The 18,867-nt window shown below is 37.8% G+C and overlaps 1 protein-coding gene across 4 annotated transcripts in view; it reads right to left on the bottom strand.

Moving 5' to 3' along the window:
* The window catches only part of LOC106052007 (probable G-protein coupled receptor 139), a 216,343-nt gene that overhangs the window by 77,370 nt on the left and 120,106 nt on the right, over positions 1 to 18,867 (bottom strand). For all 4 annotated transcript variants that reach the window (XM_056045789.1, XM_056045787.1, XM_056045788.1 and 1 more), the window contains one exon: positions 2,711 to 2,816. The gene's annotated coding sequence lies outside the window, so the exon portion shown is untranslated. The remainder of the gene's footprint in view (positions 1 to 2,710; positions 2,817 to 18,867) is intronic.

Genomic DNA, 18,867 nt, shown 5'->3' with positions numbered 1-18,867 from the left:
TTGGGTATGACAACCTTTAAATACATATCTGTCAAACGCTGCATCCACAACTGGCGAACAACATCCCATTTACATCCTTGGGTATGACAACCTTTAAATAAATATGTCAAACGCTGCATCCACAACTGGCGACCAACATCCAATTTACATCCTTGGGTATGACAACCTTTAAATACATATCTGTCAAAGGCTGCATCCACAACTGGCGAACAACATCCCATTTACATCCTTGGGTATGACAACCTTTAAATACATATCTGTCAAACGCTGCATCCACAACTGGCGACCAACATCCAATTTACATCCTTGGGTATGACAACCTTTAAATACATATCTGTCAAACGCTGCATCCACAACTGGCGAACAACATCCCATTTACATCCTTGGGTATGACAACCTTTAAATACATATCTGTCAAACGCTGCATCCACAACTGGCGACCAACATCCAATTTACATCCTTGGGTATGACAACCTTTAAATACATATCTGTCAAACGCTGCATCCACAACTGGCGAACAACATCCCATTTACATCCTTGGGTATGACAACCTTTAAATAAATATGTCAAACGCTGCATCCACAACTGGCGACCAACATCCCATTTACATCCTTGGGTATGACAACCTTTAAATAAATATGTCAAACGCTGCATCCACAACTGGCGACCAACATCCCATTTACATCCTTGGGTATGACAACCTTTGAATACATATCTGTCAAACGATGCATCCACAACTGGCGACCAACATCCCATTTACATCCTAGGGTATGACAACCTTTAAATACATATCTGTCAAACACTGCATCCACAACTGGCGACCAACATCCCATTTACATCCTTGGGTATGACAACCTTTAAATAAATATCTGTCAAACGCTGAGTGAAACAAGACACGGTAATTACTTACAGGACAAGAAAATGTGTGATGATTATTACATGAAAATCAATTATTGGAAGTGACAGACTCTCTTCAGTTCTGCACGACAAAGAAACAAAATTTACGCTGGAAACCAAGGGACGCTATCAGGAATTAGATGAACTCTCTCGGGGACCAAAAGTAAAAGTAGCTTACACCGGAAGATAAGATTAATTAACTCCCTGCCTTGAAGAGTGTGAACTGTAACTAGATCTAGAGCTCATATTGATTGGATAGTTTCTTTATGCCTTATTGCTGTCAGTTTAAAACAAAGGGAAACAACCAATAAAGAAAGATATTTATTATATGATTATTGAGTACTGTAGCTTAAAAAAAACAACTAAAAAAAAAATAATTGATTACACGATGATTGTTCTGTAGTGTTGATTACATGTTTATTGCTAAGTAATGATTGTATGTTGATTATTGAATAGTATTTATCACATATCGCTTAGCACTATTGATTATATGTTAATTATTGTTTTACTACTAAACTTATGTTGATAATTGAGTAGTGAGTACCATCAATCGTTATTAATAAATACATTTAATATTGATATCAAATTATTGAGTACTCAAGATGATATTTAGATATTTGTAATTAATTATAAGAATTTATTGTTGAAAAAATATTTTTTTTCAAAATTAGCTTTATCTTTTTACCACTATAGAAAAATAAATTATAAATATAGTTGAATCTACTATAAAGTAATAGTAGCTGAGAGCAGGGGCGGACTGGGTGTCAAAATCGGCACGGACATTTCTATAAGATCCGGCCCAGAACTTATGTGCCATATGAAGGGAATCTAATAGTTTATTATACATATCCCCATATCCCAGTGAGTTAGATTTTGTACAAGATATAATTTCCAAAGTATAGCAACAATTTTTTTAATCTCATATCAACTTTATATTGTCTATATTATAATTCACATTCTATTTACCTTTTATTCACGAAGAAGTTATACAAGTTATTTCAAGTGTATTTGTTAAGATATAGGACGCCTAGAGCGGTTCAGTTGTCTACCAGCAGTCTGGCACTGCAAGTCAACGACCGGTAACAACAATAGGCCTACATTCACATATAGATGTGCAGGATATTCACATACAAAGATTTGTTAAGATCCGCATCCAGGAACTACACGCTGTCACATGGCTCCTTTTTATCAACAGCTATCGACATGAAATCTTCCAAGTCTCTTTAGTCATGACACTTCTCAGCCTATTTTTAAAGATGCAGTCATTTCTTCACAAGCTGTTTGCGTACAAGTTTCAAGACAGAATAATAACAAGCAGCGGCGTCACTGGAGGGGTGCGCATTTAAGTAACCGTCCACCGGGCATTAGCCCTGTTGCCCATATAGCCAGTCCGCCCATGGCTGAGAATATGTACAATACAGTCATTACAGAAAGCTTCATTATTCCTAAAAAGATTCATGTTAGTATTCTGTGAGGGGTACTGCTGTAGACGCGCGACACCCCATAAGAAAAATGTATCAGTAGGAAACGATAAGGGGAGATTACAATGAATATTGTTTTCTTTTTAATCGACTTTGCAATCGTAGCACGGCCAGAGGCTGACTATTTATGTAGGATTACAGAAAGAATGATGAGTTTCACAACTTATTGGGCTACATTAGAATAATAATTCTACACTACAGTAACTCTTACTTCACGGAGAATACATTTCTCATAACTTTCTATTACTGTTTGAAAAACAAAAACAAAACATTTTTTCTTAATACATACATGAGAAATTGTATCATTATGTGTCTATAGTGTCGTCACTCACCATACTTTGGAACTGCATCCAGCTTGATCAGTTAGTCAATCCTGATTGTATGATATCCATTTTCATTAGAAACACTGGCTGCTTTAACTCTTAATTAGGTCCAAGTCTAAAAGATAAAAAAAGGGATAAATAAGCAATTAGACGAATTCTAAATAGAAGTTTCAGCTAAATCAGAAAAATAAATTTAACACAAATTCATAAAGAATAAAAAGCTTATGGAGAGAGTTTGTGTTTTACACAAACTCAGATATGTCCCCTATAGGTCGCCCTAGGGTCATTTGTATGGTAAGCTATGCAGATAAAAATGTAGCTTCAATATTTTCAGCACGAATATTATCAGTTATAAAGAAGTAAGTAATAAGAGCCAGACTCCTCCCTTCCTCCTTGCATCCTCCCTCCCTCCATACATCCACCTTCCCTTCATACACCCACCCTTCAAAGAAAGTAGACGTGACCGGGGAAATATGATTGTATTGTTAGGACGGCGGACAGCATGATACCACAGGTCGTTCATATTTATATGTATTCAATGAACTGTTCTTATCTTATCTTCTAAAATACAGACATTACTTGACAATAGAAGATATTTACGTCCCAGGCTTGTCCCTAAGTCAATATAGTCATGCATGTTAATCAATGACTTAAATTGAGACAAGTTAGTGGTTTTCCTGGATGACTCAGTTAAACCCATTCCATGCTCTAATAGCACCAGGGAAGAAGGAGTATTTATACAAAGTTGTCCTAGAATACGAAATGAGGAATGTGACTTTAAATGATAGTTAATTAGGAACATATGGTTCAGGATGACCCTGAACTGGATAATATTAGTGTTTTTAAACGATTATCTATTTGAGGTCTGGTTAAGGGCCATTCAGGATGTAAAAACTGAATTTCAACATTTTTTTTACTGTTTTTTTTCTTTTGGAGATAAACTTGACAGACAGATGGATGGACGGACAGACAGACAACACAATATTAAGAGCGGTTATTCGCTTACGGGAGTCGATAAAAGCACATTTAAACGAGAATAAGCCAAATTCCGACATCAACACACACACATACCCGACAGACATACCCGACAGACATACCCGACAGACATACCCGACAGACATACCCGACAGACATACCCGACAGACATACCCGACAGACATACCCGACAGACATACCCGACAGACATACCCGACAGACATCATTGATCACTTTATTTTTGTAGTTCATTCTTTCTCGTTTGTGAATGAAGTCACAGTAAATTATCGTTCCTGTTGCAAGGGTAGATAACAAAGCCTGGATCTAAATTAAACTAATGAAATTTCTGCCTCTGGTACATTCACGGCAGTTACTCCAATCAAATCACTTCTTCGCGCTAATTTTGAAATCAAGGGCATTTACTCCTAAAGAAAATCTAAGGAGCACCACGGAGTCATATCCCTTATTTAATTATTTGCTAAAGCTAAAAAAAAAAATTAAAGCCGATGTAATGTTATCTTAATCGACAGTATCATATTTTGTGTAGTCTAATGTTTATTAATGCAGCTATCCATTACGAGTAACTGGAAGTTGTGATAATTCTTTGAGAACTTCGTGGATTAAGTATCACAAATAGGTCTCTATTGCCATTGTCCGGTTTCAATCCAAAAATAAACTTGAGAACGATGTTATATGGTCTATTTTTAGCTCAGTTTACGACAATAATCACCAAGGAAACAACAGCCAAAGATTTGTATACAGCTAGTGTAGTAGAAGAAGGTGGATAGAATTTTGACTTTAGATAAGAAATGCCTCTCAATTACTTCTAATTATAGGTTTGATCTTACATGACAATGAGATTGAGTATTGTGGTGACACGGTTGCTGTGTGGTCAACCGTGACACACGGTCAAGTGTTGAGTATCGAGAGTTAGGGGACTTGGGGGAAGTGACTAGTGTGTAAACACGAGAGAGAGAAAGGTCAGCGAGTGAAGCAGGAGATCTGTACATAACGTTGCCGTGTATATATATGTATTTGTTAAAATGTTCCACAATTAAAAAGACACTTTAAACGTAAAAGGACTTGTTTCTTCACAACTGGCGACCACGACGAGATACGACGAGGCACAAGTAAGTGGAAATGTCGATGTACAAAATATTTAGAGAAGCGGGCAAGGAAAATGGCCTGCAAGGCGAAGAACTTGAAAAGTTCATTACACTAAAAATAACACAGGAGGAAGAAAGGGAAGAAAGGAAATTTAATAGGGAAGAAGCCAAAAAGAAAGAAGAAGATAGTAGAAAGAAGGAAATCTTACAACTAGAACTAAAACTTAAAGAAAAGAAAGACAAAGAACAGCAAAATGAAAAGGAGGAACACTTTGACAAATACAAACAATTAGACAGAATGTCTCCATTTGACGAGAGCCAGAATGAGTGCATTGACTCATATCTACTGAGATTTGAGGATATAGCAACATCATGCAACCTCCCACAGACAGAATGGGCAAGAAGCCTCATGGGGCGCTTAAAAGGTAGAGCCATCAACATCTGTCTTCAAATGAGAGATGAAGAAAGAAAAGAGTACGTGGCCGTGAAGGAGGCGTTGCTGAGACAGTTTGGCTCCACAAGTTACGAATACAGAAGGAGATTGAAAGAGTCGACACCTCTGGCGAACGACGATCCTCAAATATTCGTCACCAACATGTCGATATACTTCGATCGATGGGTAGACCTGTCAAAAGTGGATCACAAATATGAAACCCTCAGAGAACACATCATAATGGACGCTGTGATGGAAGCTTACAATAATAATGTGAAAACATACGTCACGGAGCGAGAGCCAAAGACCATCAGCAGCCTGATAGCACAACTAAGGCAGTATAAGGCCGCACACCCAATGGAAGTGTTAGCTAGAGAGAACCCAAATGCGACATCAGCTTTTATGGTGAACAACGCTGCAAGAATGAGGACTCCAAGCCCTCTATATAGAAGAGAGAACGCTGACAAGAGCCCATCATATACAGGAAGAAGAGAGAAAGATATCGACATAAGCCCAAAATATAGACCTCGAAGAGAGAAAGATGAAGAAATGAGTCCAACATATAGAGATCGAAGAGAGAACGCAGATAGGAGCCCAACATATACATATAAGAAAGACACAGCTAAGAGCCCAACATATACATATAGAAGAGGGAAAGATGAAGATAAGAGCCCAACATATACCTACAAGGAACGAGAATACCGACGTAACCAGCAAAAGGTTCGTTTCCAATGTCAAATTTGCGGTAGAACAAACCACATTACAGACACTTGCTTCTACAACCGACGCAATAGAGTTTGGAACAACAGACCCAGAGATAGAGCATTTGCTGCCAAACACGCTAATAAACTGCAGGTATACCCGGGCTTTGTGGGAGAACAAATGACCAACGTACTGTACGATACAGGTGCAACTGCAATTTTAGTCGCAAAAGAATACGTCAACCCACAAGAGTACACCGGAAGAAGACAAGACTGTGTTGGTTACACGGGTCAAGTAACTACACATCTGGTAGCACGTATCAACATACACACACCGTTCATCAGTGGTTGGCATGAGGCTTTAGTACTAGACAATAAGCCTGACAACATTGGTCTTATCATTGGCTGTATCAAAGGCTCTAAACCTTGCACAGTAGAAGAATTGAACAAGTGGAAAGAAAAATACACACAGAAATGTTCCATGGTTACTACAAGAGCTCAGAAGAAAGCAGAAGAAGTGCTAAATACAAACGATAACATACAATTCCCTTATAACAATGAAAATGAAAATACAGAAACAGAAAATAGCGATATGAGAAGACATAATCAAGTGAACAACCCGAATGAAATCTCCACAGAAAGTCAAGACCCACTACACATTAAAACAGAAAAATTTGTCAGTGAACAGAAAAATGACCCAGATCTAATAAAACTCATAGAAAGTGAAGCTCCACCAAGACGAGGGTTAATTAAGATAGACGAAGATGGTGCCTATGTGAGAGAAATTCATCTGAAAGCAGGCAAGACACAACAATTGCTAGTTCCAAAGAAGTATAGAGAAACAATTTTAAAGCTTGCACATGACACCCCGTTTGCCGGACATATGGGAGTAAAGAGAACATTGAATAGAATCTTGAATGAATTTTTTTGGCCTAGAATTACGCAAGAAGTCAAGGCCTACATAAAATCTTGCCATATTTGCCAAATACATGGAGCAAAGGGAACATATATGCAAGCTCCAATACAAACAACAGACTTAAGTGAAATGCCATTTGAAAAGATAGCCGTAGATATTATTGGACCAATGCCAGTAATATCCGGAAGAGGCCATCGCTACATATTGACTGTTGTAGACATGTGCACACGGTTTCCAGAAGCAATACCATTGAAAAGAATTTCTTCCGAAGATGTCGGAGACGCACTTACAGCAATATTTGCAAGAACAGGTTACCCTCGCATAATACTGAGTGATCAAGGCACCCAGTTTAAATCAAATGAATTCGCACAGTTTTGCAAAACTCTGAATATTAAACAACAATTTGCTGCCCGTTTTCACCCCCAAGCAAATGGGATGTGCGAACGCCTGAATTCAACGCTGAAAACAATGCTGAACAAAGTAGCACAGGACAACCCAACAGACTGGGACAAGCTGATCAACCCCATACTGTTCGCCTACAGAGAAGTAACACACACAACAACGGGCTTCTCACCATTCGAGATGCTCTATGGCTCAACTGTTAGGGGACCCATGTCACTATACAGAGACTTTCTAGTAAATAGGAACATAGAACATGACGTACACACAGGATACGATCTTGTCATCAAGACAAGACAAAATATAATCAAAGCATGCGAAACTGTCCAAAAGCAAACAAACAGAGAGAAACCAGAACAATTGAGAAAGTTAAATCAGGGGCGAAAGTTGAGAACACTACAAGTTGGTGATATTGTCATGGTTCTGCTGCCTGACAGAAATAACCAGCTATTTATAAAATGGCAGGGCCCATTCCAAGTCACAAAGGTGATTTCGAAGGTCGACTACAGCATAAACATCAGAGGCCGAGACAAAGTATTTCACATCAATATGCTGAAGCTGTACATGCCCAGACCATTTACTCTTTCAACAAACGCTAATCAAGACACGCAAGACAGTTGTAGAGTAATGGTGATAGAACCAATAGAGGAAGCAGATAATGTCTAGGGACGCTCGACTTAGGTTAATTCATTAATCAGATGATGAGAAAATTAACAAATAACTTGTATGATAACTTTAAAATTTGTCTTGTCAAAATTGAATGAACATTACACTTCTGAATTTTTTTTTATTTCATTCAGAGATGTGAAAGTTGTACTACAATTTAGTTTTTAAGTTTGTTGCATTGATTGTAGTCATAGATGTCCATGTAGGAACTGATATGAAAGAAACACAAAGTAAACAATTCCCTTAATTTGGAAGATGTTTTGATGTAACATAAAGTATGAACTAATTGTGCATTTTTCACCTGACAATGTTGGCATTCAAAAGATTATTGTTACAGAGAAAAAACTAAATGCGTGTATTTTTTTTTGTATATAAGATTGTATAATAAAACAGGAAAGCTTTCTGCGATAGTTCAATTGGAAATGTCCCTTGCAATAACATATTATTGAAAATTTATTTGTCGTCATAGGCATTATCAGTTCTCTCATAATTGAAGATGCCATTGTATTACATGTCATTGTTTTTTTTTTTCTTGTCGATGTTAAACATTATTAATGTACACCCAAACTATTCGGTTCATGAAATTTTGATACGATCAAAATTTTTCTCTGCCCTGGGAGGACTGTGGTGACACGGTTGCTGTGTGGTCAACCGTGACACACGGTCAAGTGTTGAGTATCGAGAGTTAGGGGACTTGGGGGAAGTGACTAGTGTGTAAACACGAGAGAGAGAAAGGTCAGCGAGTGAAGCAGGAGATCTGTACATAACGTTGCCGTGTATATATATGTATTTGTTAAAATGTTCCACAATTAAAAAGACACTTTAAACGTAAAAGGACTTGTTTCTTCACATGACAATGAGATTGAGTATATACATTAGGAGAGGAGAAAGAAAAGGGTTTTCTGTATGGCTATGTTCAATATATAGGTTCCGCAATTTATATAATTGAGAGTGGTAGTGGATATAAGCATTCCACTACCTACAAAATGCCTCCTGATGGCAATTCTGGCAAGCGTCTCAAATAGCCTGTGACAGCCAGTCCAACTCATGGCCTTCACGTGTGGCGGCGAAACTGTTTTAACAAATAAGAGAAGGGGCGAAGGCGAGTAACTGGCGCCTAAACCAGGAACCTCGCTAGCCTTGGCTAAATACCCACCTAGGAGAAGAAAACTCTGAATTCAAAAACTCTGTTGCCTTGCACCTATATCCCCAATCATGGGTAAGGCTTCGGGAGTCAACACTGAGGAAAAATCAGGAGCCGGCTATCCTTAAGCAGTTTACAGCACTCAGTGCTACACCCTAGGAGAGACTGTGACGCCGCTGTATCGAAACTTGCTGTTCCATTGTATACATTAACTGCGTGGAGAGGGGGAACTAATGCGTGGGCGACATCTTTCCTACTACAGCTAAGGGCTAAGGCATTCACCTGGTTAGTCTGTTTAAATTTCTCTAGTCAGTCCTGGAATATCCGTCAAAGTCAATTTTCACGTTCGTCTTGGAATAGCTTCTAGTCAGTCAAAGTCAATTTTCACGTTCGTCTTGGAATAGCTTCTGGTCAGTCAAAGTCAATTTTCACGTTCGTCTTGGAATAGCTTCTGGTCAGTCAAAGTCAATTTTCACGTTCGTCTTGGAATAGCTTCTGGTCAGTCAAAGTCAATTTTCACGTTCGTCTTGGAATAGCTTCTGGTCAGTCAAAGTCAATTTTCACGTTCGTCTTGGAATAGCTTCTGGTCAGTCAAAGTCAATTTTCACGTTTGTCTTTGAATAGCTTCTGGTCAGTGAGTGCTCAATGTAAGAAATCCCCACGATAAACAATTCGTTTTTTTTTTGGTAAATATGTGTGTGTGTGTGTGTGTGTGAGTAATGTAACAAACAAGCTCACGTAATTAATCCATATCAAATTAATATATTTGTTACAGAAAACGGTAAACACGATGTTTACATGCCAACTAATCTCTGTATACGACTTTCTGTTTTTTTTTTTCATTCATTATCGTAAGACTGGAAGAAAACAGCAGAGTTGGCGCCAAGAATCTCAGAATGATTAGGACACTTCCTAATAAGTTTGCTAGCGAGGTTGTAAAGGGAGATCAATCTCTTTGTATGATAATGTCCCCTTGTGTGTATCACTATGGTAATGTAAACATTTCCATGTCTCTGTCAACATTTTGGTATGTCGGCATTTGTAGAACACAACGTTGTTGGCGTTTGATTGACGGGAAGGGAGGTGGGGGGGGGGGTGGCTGGGAAGGGCAGCAACTAATACACCCCTCCTCTCCCACCCTCTTAAAGAGTAAGTTGCTTGATTGACGTTTGCTTTGAGAAACTGGAACAATTTTTAAATGGTAACGTTTTGTCAGACATAGAGCAGTGATTCCCAAACTTTTTCTTTAGCGGAACACTATGTCTTTACCCCTACCGCATACAGAAACACTCACAAAGAGGGAAATATAACAAGAAGAAGAGCGTTTTCATTTTGGTGGCCGGGATTATGCATTTATATCTTAATCGTTAATACAGTTCTACCTCAACACGTTTCGTATCCTATTTAATGTGAAACTATTTTATAAGTTAATAAGTTCAAATTGAACGGTTATATTTTAAAGTTCGTGATATTTAGAGTTACATTCAAATCAAAGACAAAAAACATATAATATTCCATATTTAAAAAAAAAATACATTCAAATTCTGCTCAGTCCGCTATGGTCCAATTTCTTTTGTGGACCTGTGATTGGAAAGAGGCGTGGGGGTGGGGGAGAAGATTTCCGTGCTGCCATTAAGCTCTCAGAGAACAACTCAGCTCCTGTGGGCGGTTGCATACAGTCTATACACACATGTAAAGTTTACTGCTGGAACGAGATGAACGTATTACTAATTACATAACTGGACTGGCATGTTTGGGTGTTATGGAGTGTGTGTGTGTGTGTGTGTTTCTATGGTGACGGTGGGAAGAGGTTTGGGAATGGTGCAAGATAAACGACATTGTCATCAGCGATCTTAGATAGGGGAGACGACTCCAGAACACCAGACTGAAAAGACGTGTTTTTGTAGTGAGTTAGATTTCTTTCAAAATACCATTTGATATTATCTACTCAAGTCTGATACATATAATGGATTTCATCTCAAGTTTAATTGGCTTATAATGTAATAAAAATTATTTATAGAATTGTTCCCAAAGAAGTTATTCAAGGTATTTCAAGTTTTACAAGTTAAATGATAATACGCCTACAGCAGTTTAGTTGTCTTCCAGAAGTCTGGTGCTACAAGTCAACGACAGTACATAGCATTGGGGTCCTAGATAACAGATCAGATTAATCGTGAAACACTTAAAACGTGTACAAGACTTTGGGTTTTTCACAGTTATAAATACATTTGGTCGCATTTCGAATAGCGTCAGATTGCAATTTTTGATTTTCTCATTTCCATATCGAGGCTGTAGACGTGTGTACGTGACGCGCACGTGATCAGCGAAATGGGGCGAAAGTTGTGGCATGATGATGTTACGGGAGACATCCATTGTTGAGATGCGATGTTTTATTTACTCTTGTTGTATTGAGACAACTCCTTGAGACAGATACTCGAGACACGTGCTTGAGACAGGATGCTGCTGATAGCCCACAATGACACCGTCAATTGGAACAAAGGCGATTTCTCACAGACGTAAACCTCAGGTGTTATTTCAGCTTTTCTATACACCGGACTTATTTGACTTCCACTAGAGCATAGGGGCCGTAACTCTGCTTTACCATCGGAATCTTGTTCTGGGTAGTTGCCCTCAGGTCCATGTCCATCCTCCCTTTTGATTGTTTTGTTTCTTTGTCTACCAATCTCCTCCATGGTCACCCGGCCTTTCTCTTTCCCTGTGGGTTCCACTCTAGAGCCTGTCTTGCAATGCTGTTCCTCGCATTGTATGCCCAAGCCAGCCCCACTTGCGTCGTTTGATTTCTTGTTCTATTAGTGTTCCCTGGACTCTTTCCCCACGGGCCGTGGTTTGAGATTTTGTTCGGCCATCTAACATCAATTCTATGACTCACGCATTTGTTGGTGAATGCCTGGAGCTTGTCTGTGTTATTTGTTGCCACTCTCCAAGTCTCTGCGCCATTTGAAAGAACTGCATTCACATTTGTGTTTTAGATGCAGTGTATGTGAATTTGTTTATTTTATAGTCAATCATAGAATAACTTATAGTAGGATGAAACCAAGCATATTTGACAAAAAAAATGGTTTAAGGAGTATTTTCTAATTGGTCAAGACGGACATCCATTGAGCCATTTTTCTTCAATGTTCAATTGTCTTTGTACGTTTGTAATGACCAATGACTTAGCAGAGTTACGTCTTTAGTCAGCATGCACGACTAGATTGACACATGGATACCCGTAGGACCTATTTATCTCTGTTAAAAGGAGCGTCTGTAATTTATAAGATAAGATAAAATAAGATAAGATTGTAGTATTGTTTGTCGTAAGATCATCCTTGTGTTCGGCAGGAGCATCTGTAATTTATAAGATAATATAGTGAGATTGATTGGCGTAAGATCATCTTTATCTTCGGCAAGATAGTGGAATGTGTGACTGAGTGACTAAAGCCGCTTGGCTTCCTACCAGAGCGCCCAAAGGAGGCTCTGAACTCTTCTCCCAGACATCCCCTCCCCTACTGGTCCAAAAAAAGGAAGTTCAGACCAAATCGAACTAAAGAGTTGCGCTAAATAAAAACAAAAAGAAAAAGTCTTGTTCCGTTTCTTCGTTACTAAAACAAATCGTTCTCACACCCTGACACAGGAGAGATTTGACCGTTCCTAAAGTCGTTAGAAAGTCAGGTGACTCCAGAGGCGTAGTGTCTTTTGTCATGAATGCCTATCTGCCCGGTAGTTAGTGTTGCCTGTCTGACTTCGACAGAATTACTCCGGAGATGTCAGGCTTTCTTGTGTGGATGTATTTCAATGCGACTAACCAACAGGACAGATGACACCCACGATTAACAAGTATAGAAACGAAGTTTAAAACCGTTGAACAATTCAGATGAAGGTTTAAATCAACAAAAGGCCACAGTCGGACACAACAGTTAACCCTCATATAGACACACCAGTTAACCCTCATATAGACACATCAGTTAACCCTCACATAGACACACCAGTTCATCCAAACATAGACACACTTTTTCATCTACATCATTGGAGTAGCTAGGGATTTGGTTGCCCGTGTGGGGGGGGGGGGCTTAGCCTCTTTAGGGACCCCTGCATTTGGACATTGAACATCATGACATGCATAATGCACTTAATAAATATAAAAGTCTAATGTGTGTAATACATGCAACATGCTCACTAACTTATATAACAATGTGAATAGCGAGATAACATGGCATTGGCCTAATATTTAATGTACAAAACAAAATTCTGACAATCATTGGCCCCCACCCCCTTTTTTCCCCCTCTAGCTATGCCACTGACCTACACAAAGTCAATTGGATGGTTGCAACAAAACACGAATGCAATTCAAAAGTACAAATGTTGTAAATATGACTTTTTTTTTTTTGGTTAGACTTTTGTGTACTCTTCACATTTTGCGGTGTTCATCGTGTACCAAAGCATGTATAACTTTCACTGTCCACAACTTCTCTCCCCCCCCCCACCCCACACTAAGAAGCACCACTAAGAAGTGATAGACGCTAATAGAAAAGCAATAAAGCTCATCTTAATGACCGCCATGATTCTATAGGCTCCATTAGTCAATGCTTAATACACCTCGCTACTACTTTAAAACGGAGTGCAGTCATTGAGGGACCTTACACAATCTACAAGTGTGTGTATGTGCGTGTGTGTGGGAGTATATTTTTGAACGTAGTTTAGTACTGAGTAGGCGTGTGTGAAGGCGTGTGTGAAGGCGTCAGCACGCTGGAAACGACCCACCAACATTACGATTAAAAAAAAAACAACCAAAAAAACATAAAACATTTCTGGGGGCAACACTGATAATAAAAGTTTATGTGAAGTTGGCAACAACTCAGTTCTCGTTCCAGGAGATTTGGAATGAATAACTCTTTTAATTTTTTCTTTAAACTTCACCTCCCCTGATTGCATAACTTTTATGACAAGTATTTTTTTTTAAATCCATATCTTTTTCTACATTTTAAATAAAATCGTCATGGGGAGAGACATTTTGAAAAACTTGCCCTGTATTGAAAACACGGGTTTTATGATCAACACAGAACATATTAATAGATATTAATAGATAGACCCAGTGGCGTAGCTAGGGGTGTTTGCCATCATTTGGGGACCAGTGGCGGCTTGACCTCTTTATGGGGTCCCTGCATTTTGACATTCGACATCATGACATGAGATAATGGCTTAAAATTTAATATTTTTATATTTAATATTATATTTTAATATTAAAAAAAAACAACAACAGAACACTCATTTGGGGGACACCCTCAAGTGGGGGCAGATGATTTACAATTCTTCCCCCGTCTCCCACCCCAGCTACGCCACTGGATAGACCCAAAGTAAATTTTAAAATATGGACATGGAAAATTGAATAATAATAATATAAAAAAAAAGCGAAATTTTAAAAAGGAACAGGAAAACAAAAGTAAAAAAAAAAAAATACAACAAAATATATAAATTCCTTAAAAAAGGGTTTGTGTAAGGGGAAAAACTCCACATTTACAATCTATATCAATACTGTAATATGCATTTCCCTTTTTCAATATCAAACAAAATGAATTATTACCACTATTTAATTAGCTACATGGTTATTATTTTTAATTGATTCATGTTATGATGTTTTGTCAGGAACAATGAATTAATTGTCCAAAGTTTGAACACGATTCGACAATGGGAAGTTGGAGAAAAAAACATGTAATAAATTTGTACCAGACAGACAGACAGACAGGCAGACAGACTGAGAGTTGGTGGTAGTATAAGCTAAAAAAAAAAAAGTAGCCAATCTTTTACAAAAAAACGGAATAGAAAAATTTGAAGTATTAAAAATCCCTAAACATTTCCTGCGCCGATTTGTGCATTGGGCGGCATGCTGTCTCCATGGAGATGGGCCATAAAGGATAACTTGAAAACAAAATGAAAGAAATATTTCCAAATGTTTTGCCATTGAAGCTGACACTCAGATCACGTGCGATTGTCTGCAGACACAAAACGAAACGTCAGAGCAAATATTTTCCGCCAGTATCATCCAATTATTCCTGCTAGATCCATACAGACAAAGCGGATAGCTAGGTAAATATTTTGCAGAATGATTCCTAGATATAAAGCGTGTGAGCAAATCTTTTGTGACTGCATTGCATAGACACGTGAGAAAATGAAATAACGAAATCAAGCAAAATACATTCTTTGTAAGGCATTAACAAAGTCAATAAATAGTAAACAAAAATTAATAATAACGCTTGTATCAAAAAGAAGAAAAACAAGGTTACACAGACAGTTTGTGTGGAAACACAAACTCAAAATCGGGCCCCCGACGTGGTCAACCCAGGTAGGTAAAAAGGCAGGTTTCAATATTTTCAGAAAGAATATCAGAATGAAATTCTATCAAAGGCAAATGACAATAGAAGAATGGAGAAAGAAGGTTGACAGATCTTGTGTGATGCCCCAACGGTCCAGCAGACCAAGGGATAGGTGAAAGTGAATGTGAAGTTGGATGTGAACCTGGCCTAACTAATGTCTTATAATAATTATCTAATTGATGTAATTGTTTTTGTAATGGGCCAATCTCTTATTCAAAGCTTTAAGGGAAAAAACAAAACAAACATTCCTTAAAAAAAAAATCCTTTAGTTCAGTGTGCGTAGGTCCATTCGCAGCTAACGCGATAATATGAAAAACTACTTATTAATTGTTGTTTTACATTATGTTCCACTTATATGCATACTAAATAAATTTTGTTCTCTTAAAATAGAAGTAAATGTAGTCGTTAGGATGACAGAACGTACTTTACTTCATAGTACATTTGTAAACAAACATTTTCTTGACAAAAAGTAACACTGTTTGCATAAATGTGTTAAAAATATGGTAAATAGTCACCTCCTTTACTAAAAAGCCTCCCTTGTTTGTTACTATTAATAGTGAATAGTTGTAAAAATGTTGTATTTTTGTGAAAAAACTGCTTGCATACTTGTTTTTAAAAATGAGATTTTTCTCTTTCAGAAAAGAAAAAAAGTAGCCGTTGCATCAAAACTTTGTATGGTCTAAAATATTATGATGTCGGATTTATCTATCTATCTATCTATCTATCTATCTATCTATCTATCTATCTATCTATCTATCTATCTATCTATCTATCTATCTATCTATCTATCTGTCTGTCTGTCTGTCTGTCTGTCTGTCTGTCTATCTATCTATCTATCTATCTATCTATCTATCTATCTATCTATCTATCTATCTATCTATCTATCTATCTATCTATCTATCTGTCTGTCTGTCTGTCTGTCTGTCTGTCTGTCTATCTATCTATCTATCTATCTATCTATCTATCTATCTATCTATCTATCTATCTATCTATCTATCTATACGGATAAACACACCGAAGGCCAATGATCATTACATAGAGTAAGAGAGAGACAGTGAGAGAGAGACAGAGACAGAAGGACAGACAGACAGACAGACAGACAGACTGTTAATAGGATTAGCGATAGATTGATTTTAAAAAAATTGCTAACTTTTATAAGGAAATTAGAAAAAAAAAAGTAATCAAGGATCAAGGCTAAATTCACGAGGAGTGACCAGCTTCAAAGCGGACCACTTTTATTGACGATTCCAATCTGGAAATATGCAAATCAACTGACCAGACTTACTCCCCTTGACCTCTCGGACTGAACACAGCCTGCTTTTAAAAGTTACCCGGACGGACTTCACAGATCAATATTTATTGGGGTATCGACACTTTCAAGACATTCAACACGCACACACGGGGGCGGGGGAGGGGGACGTTTATTTATGTTTCATCATAGCGCTGTGTCAATCTGCGAGATTAGCATTGCAAATGGCAAAGATGGTTCTGTTGCCAGAGTGTCGTTAGGTTATTAGGACGATGGAACAAGCAAAAAAGGAGGGGTGGGGGGTGAAAGAGACCAAAAAAAAAAGGAGAGAAATGGGTGGGGCTGGGGGGTCACTTGTTTAGTTCAGAGGTCACGTACACTTTGTTCAGACTTTTGGACAACTCCCGTCACGTCATCGTGCATCATCATAAGGCCGCACGTGAGCTGCAATGAGTTTTCTACTTACCAATGAAGACGGAGAACACGGGAGATAACTCAAAGTAAATGTTTAACCACACAATTGTAAACAATTTAAAAAAACGAAAACAAGAGAGTGAAGACCCCCTTGACTTATACTCCAATAACTCTCTAGAGGCATATAAATATATGCAGTTAAGGATGTGCAATATAGGAGGACCAGCGATTAGACAGACACACATCGAGAGAGAAAGACAGATATATAGATTGATAATTATATTCCACCCGTAAACACTGTAAAGATCACCCAGGCACCATTTCTCCCTCACAGGCATAATAGAACCCAGCTGGACAACGACTTTGTCTGCATCAGGTATGGAAAATTATGCAGGTCGCGACTGACAATGGAAAAGGGCTGACAGAAGAAGCTAACTAGTTCGAATAGAAGCCATTCTTAGTCTATTAGTTAGATCTGTGGATTGTGGTTCCGGCATAGCCCTGAGTGTAGAACGCTCAAGTTCTGAGCCCTCTATTTATCTCTTGCTACTGGTCCATCGTTTTGAAAATAAAATTCATATATAACAGAAGTAGTTTTAAAACAATTTCCTTTCAGATATAGGCTAAATTTCCAACATTTAATTAGCCGGAAGCATGCCTCATTTTCAAAACGACATATACAAGCGCCATGTGGCGCACAGATACAGCTTATAGATCAAAGGGTGGCGATAAGGAAACACAGAACAAATCATAGTTCTATCTCAAGAAACCTTTTACATCAAAACATTTCATGCTAGATATTCAATAACGGGGGAAAAAAAAAGGAAAACAGCTATTGACCCTAACAGCGAGTGTCCACTATCTCTTACAACACGAGAGTTTACCTGGCACATTCAACAGTAACCAGGCAACGACGACTTCCGGACGCTTTTATGCATAACTCTTCAGTGTTCATAACAGTTCTTTAGTTCTGTTAGCTCTAGTAGCTGATACGGGCTTGATACAAACTTCTATAGAACTGTGAGTCTTAACAAATCTATTGTCGTAATGTCGTAATGTTGTAATGGACGTGATAGTCGTAAACGTTTTCGAAGTATTATGAAGTATTATGAAGTATTATGATGAAGTATTATGAAGTATTATGATGAAGTATTATGAAGTATTATGATGAAGTATTATGAAGTATTATGATGAAGTATTATGAAGTATTATGATGAAGTATTATGATAAAGTATTATGAAGTATGAAATATTATGAAGTATTATGAAGTATTACGAAGTATTATGCAGTATTATGATGAAGTATTATGAAGTATTATGATAAAGTATTATGAAGTATGAAATATTATGAAGTATTATGAAGTATTATGCAGGCAACATAAAAAGAAATGAAGAGACTGCCACTGAATGAAACTCTATCCAGGGCAATGGACAGAGAGGAATGGAGAAAAATGACTTTCATATCAAGTTGATTTTGTTTATATTCTAATCAAACTTATACTTAGTTTTGTTCACAATCAAGTTATTTAAGTTGTTTAACATTTTACAAGTTAAAATTTAATAAGCTTACAGCAGTTTAGTTGTCTACCAGCAGTCTGGTGCTACAAGTCAACGACCCTCGATAACACTGCACTTATCAAAATTCTACCACAGCTGTGTAGGTAGATATAGAATCTGGTTCCATGAATTTTCTTACTTACAAAAACGTTTCTGTATTTATGTCTTTTTTCCCAGACAGTTCTACATACGTACTAGAAAATGTGAGGTAGGTCATGCTAAATATAGGTCAGTGT

The sequence above is a fragment of the Biomphalaria glabrata genome, chromosome 11, assembly GCF_947242115.1.
Source record: "Biomphalaria glabrata chromosome 11, xgBioGlab47.1, whole genome shotgun sequence".
Lineage (NCBI taxonomy): Eukaryota > Metazoa > Mollusca > Gastropoda > Planorbidae > Biomphalaria > Biomphalaria glabrata.
The sequence above is the reverse complement of the archived record's forward strand: the minus strand, read 5'-3'. Positions and strand labels throughout refer to the sequence as shown.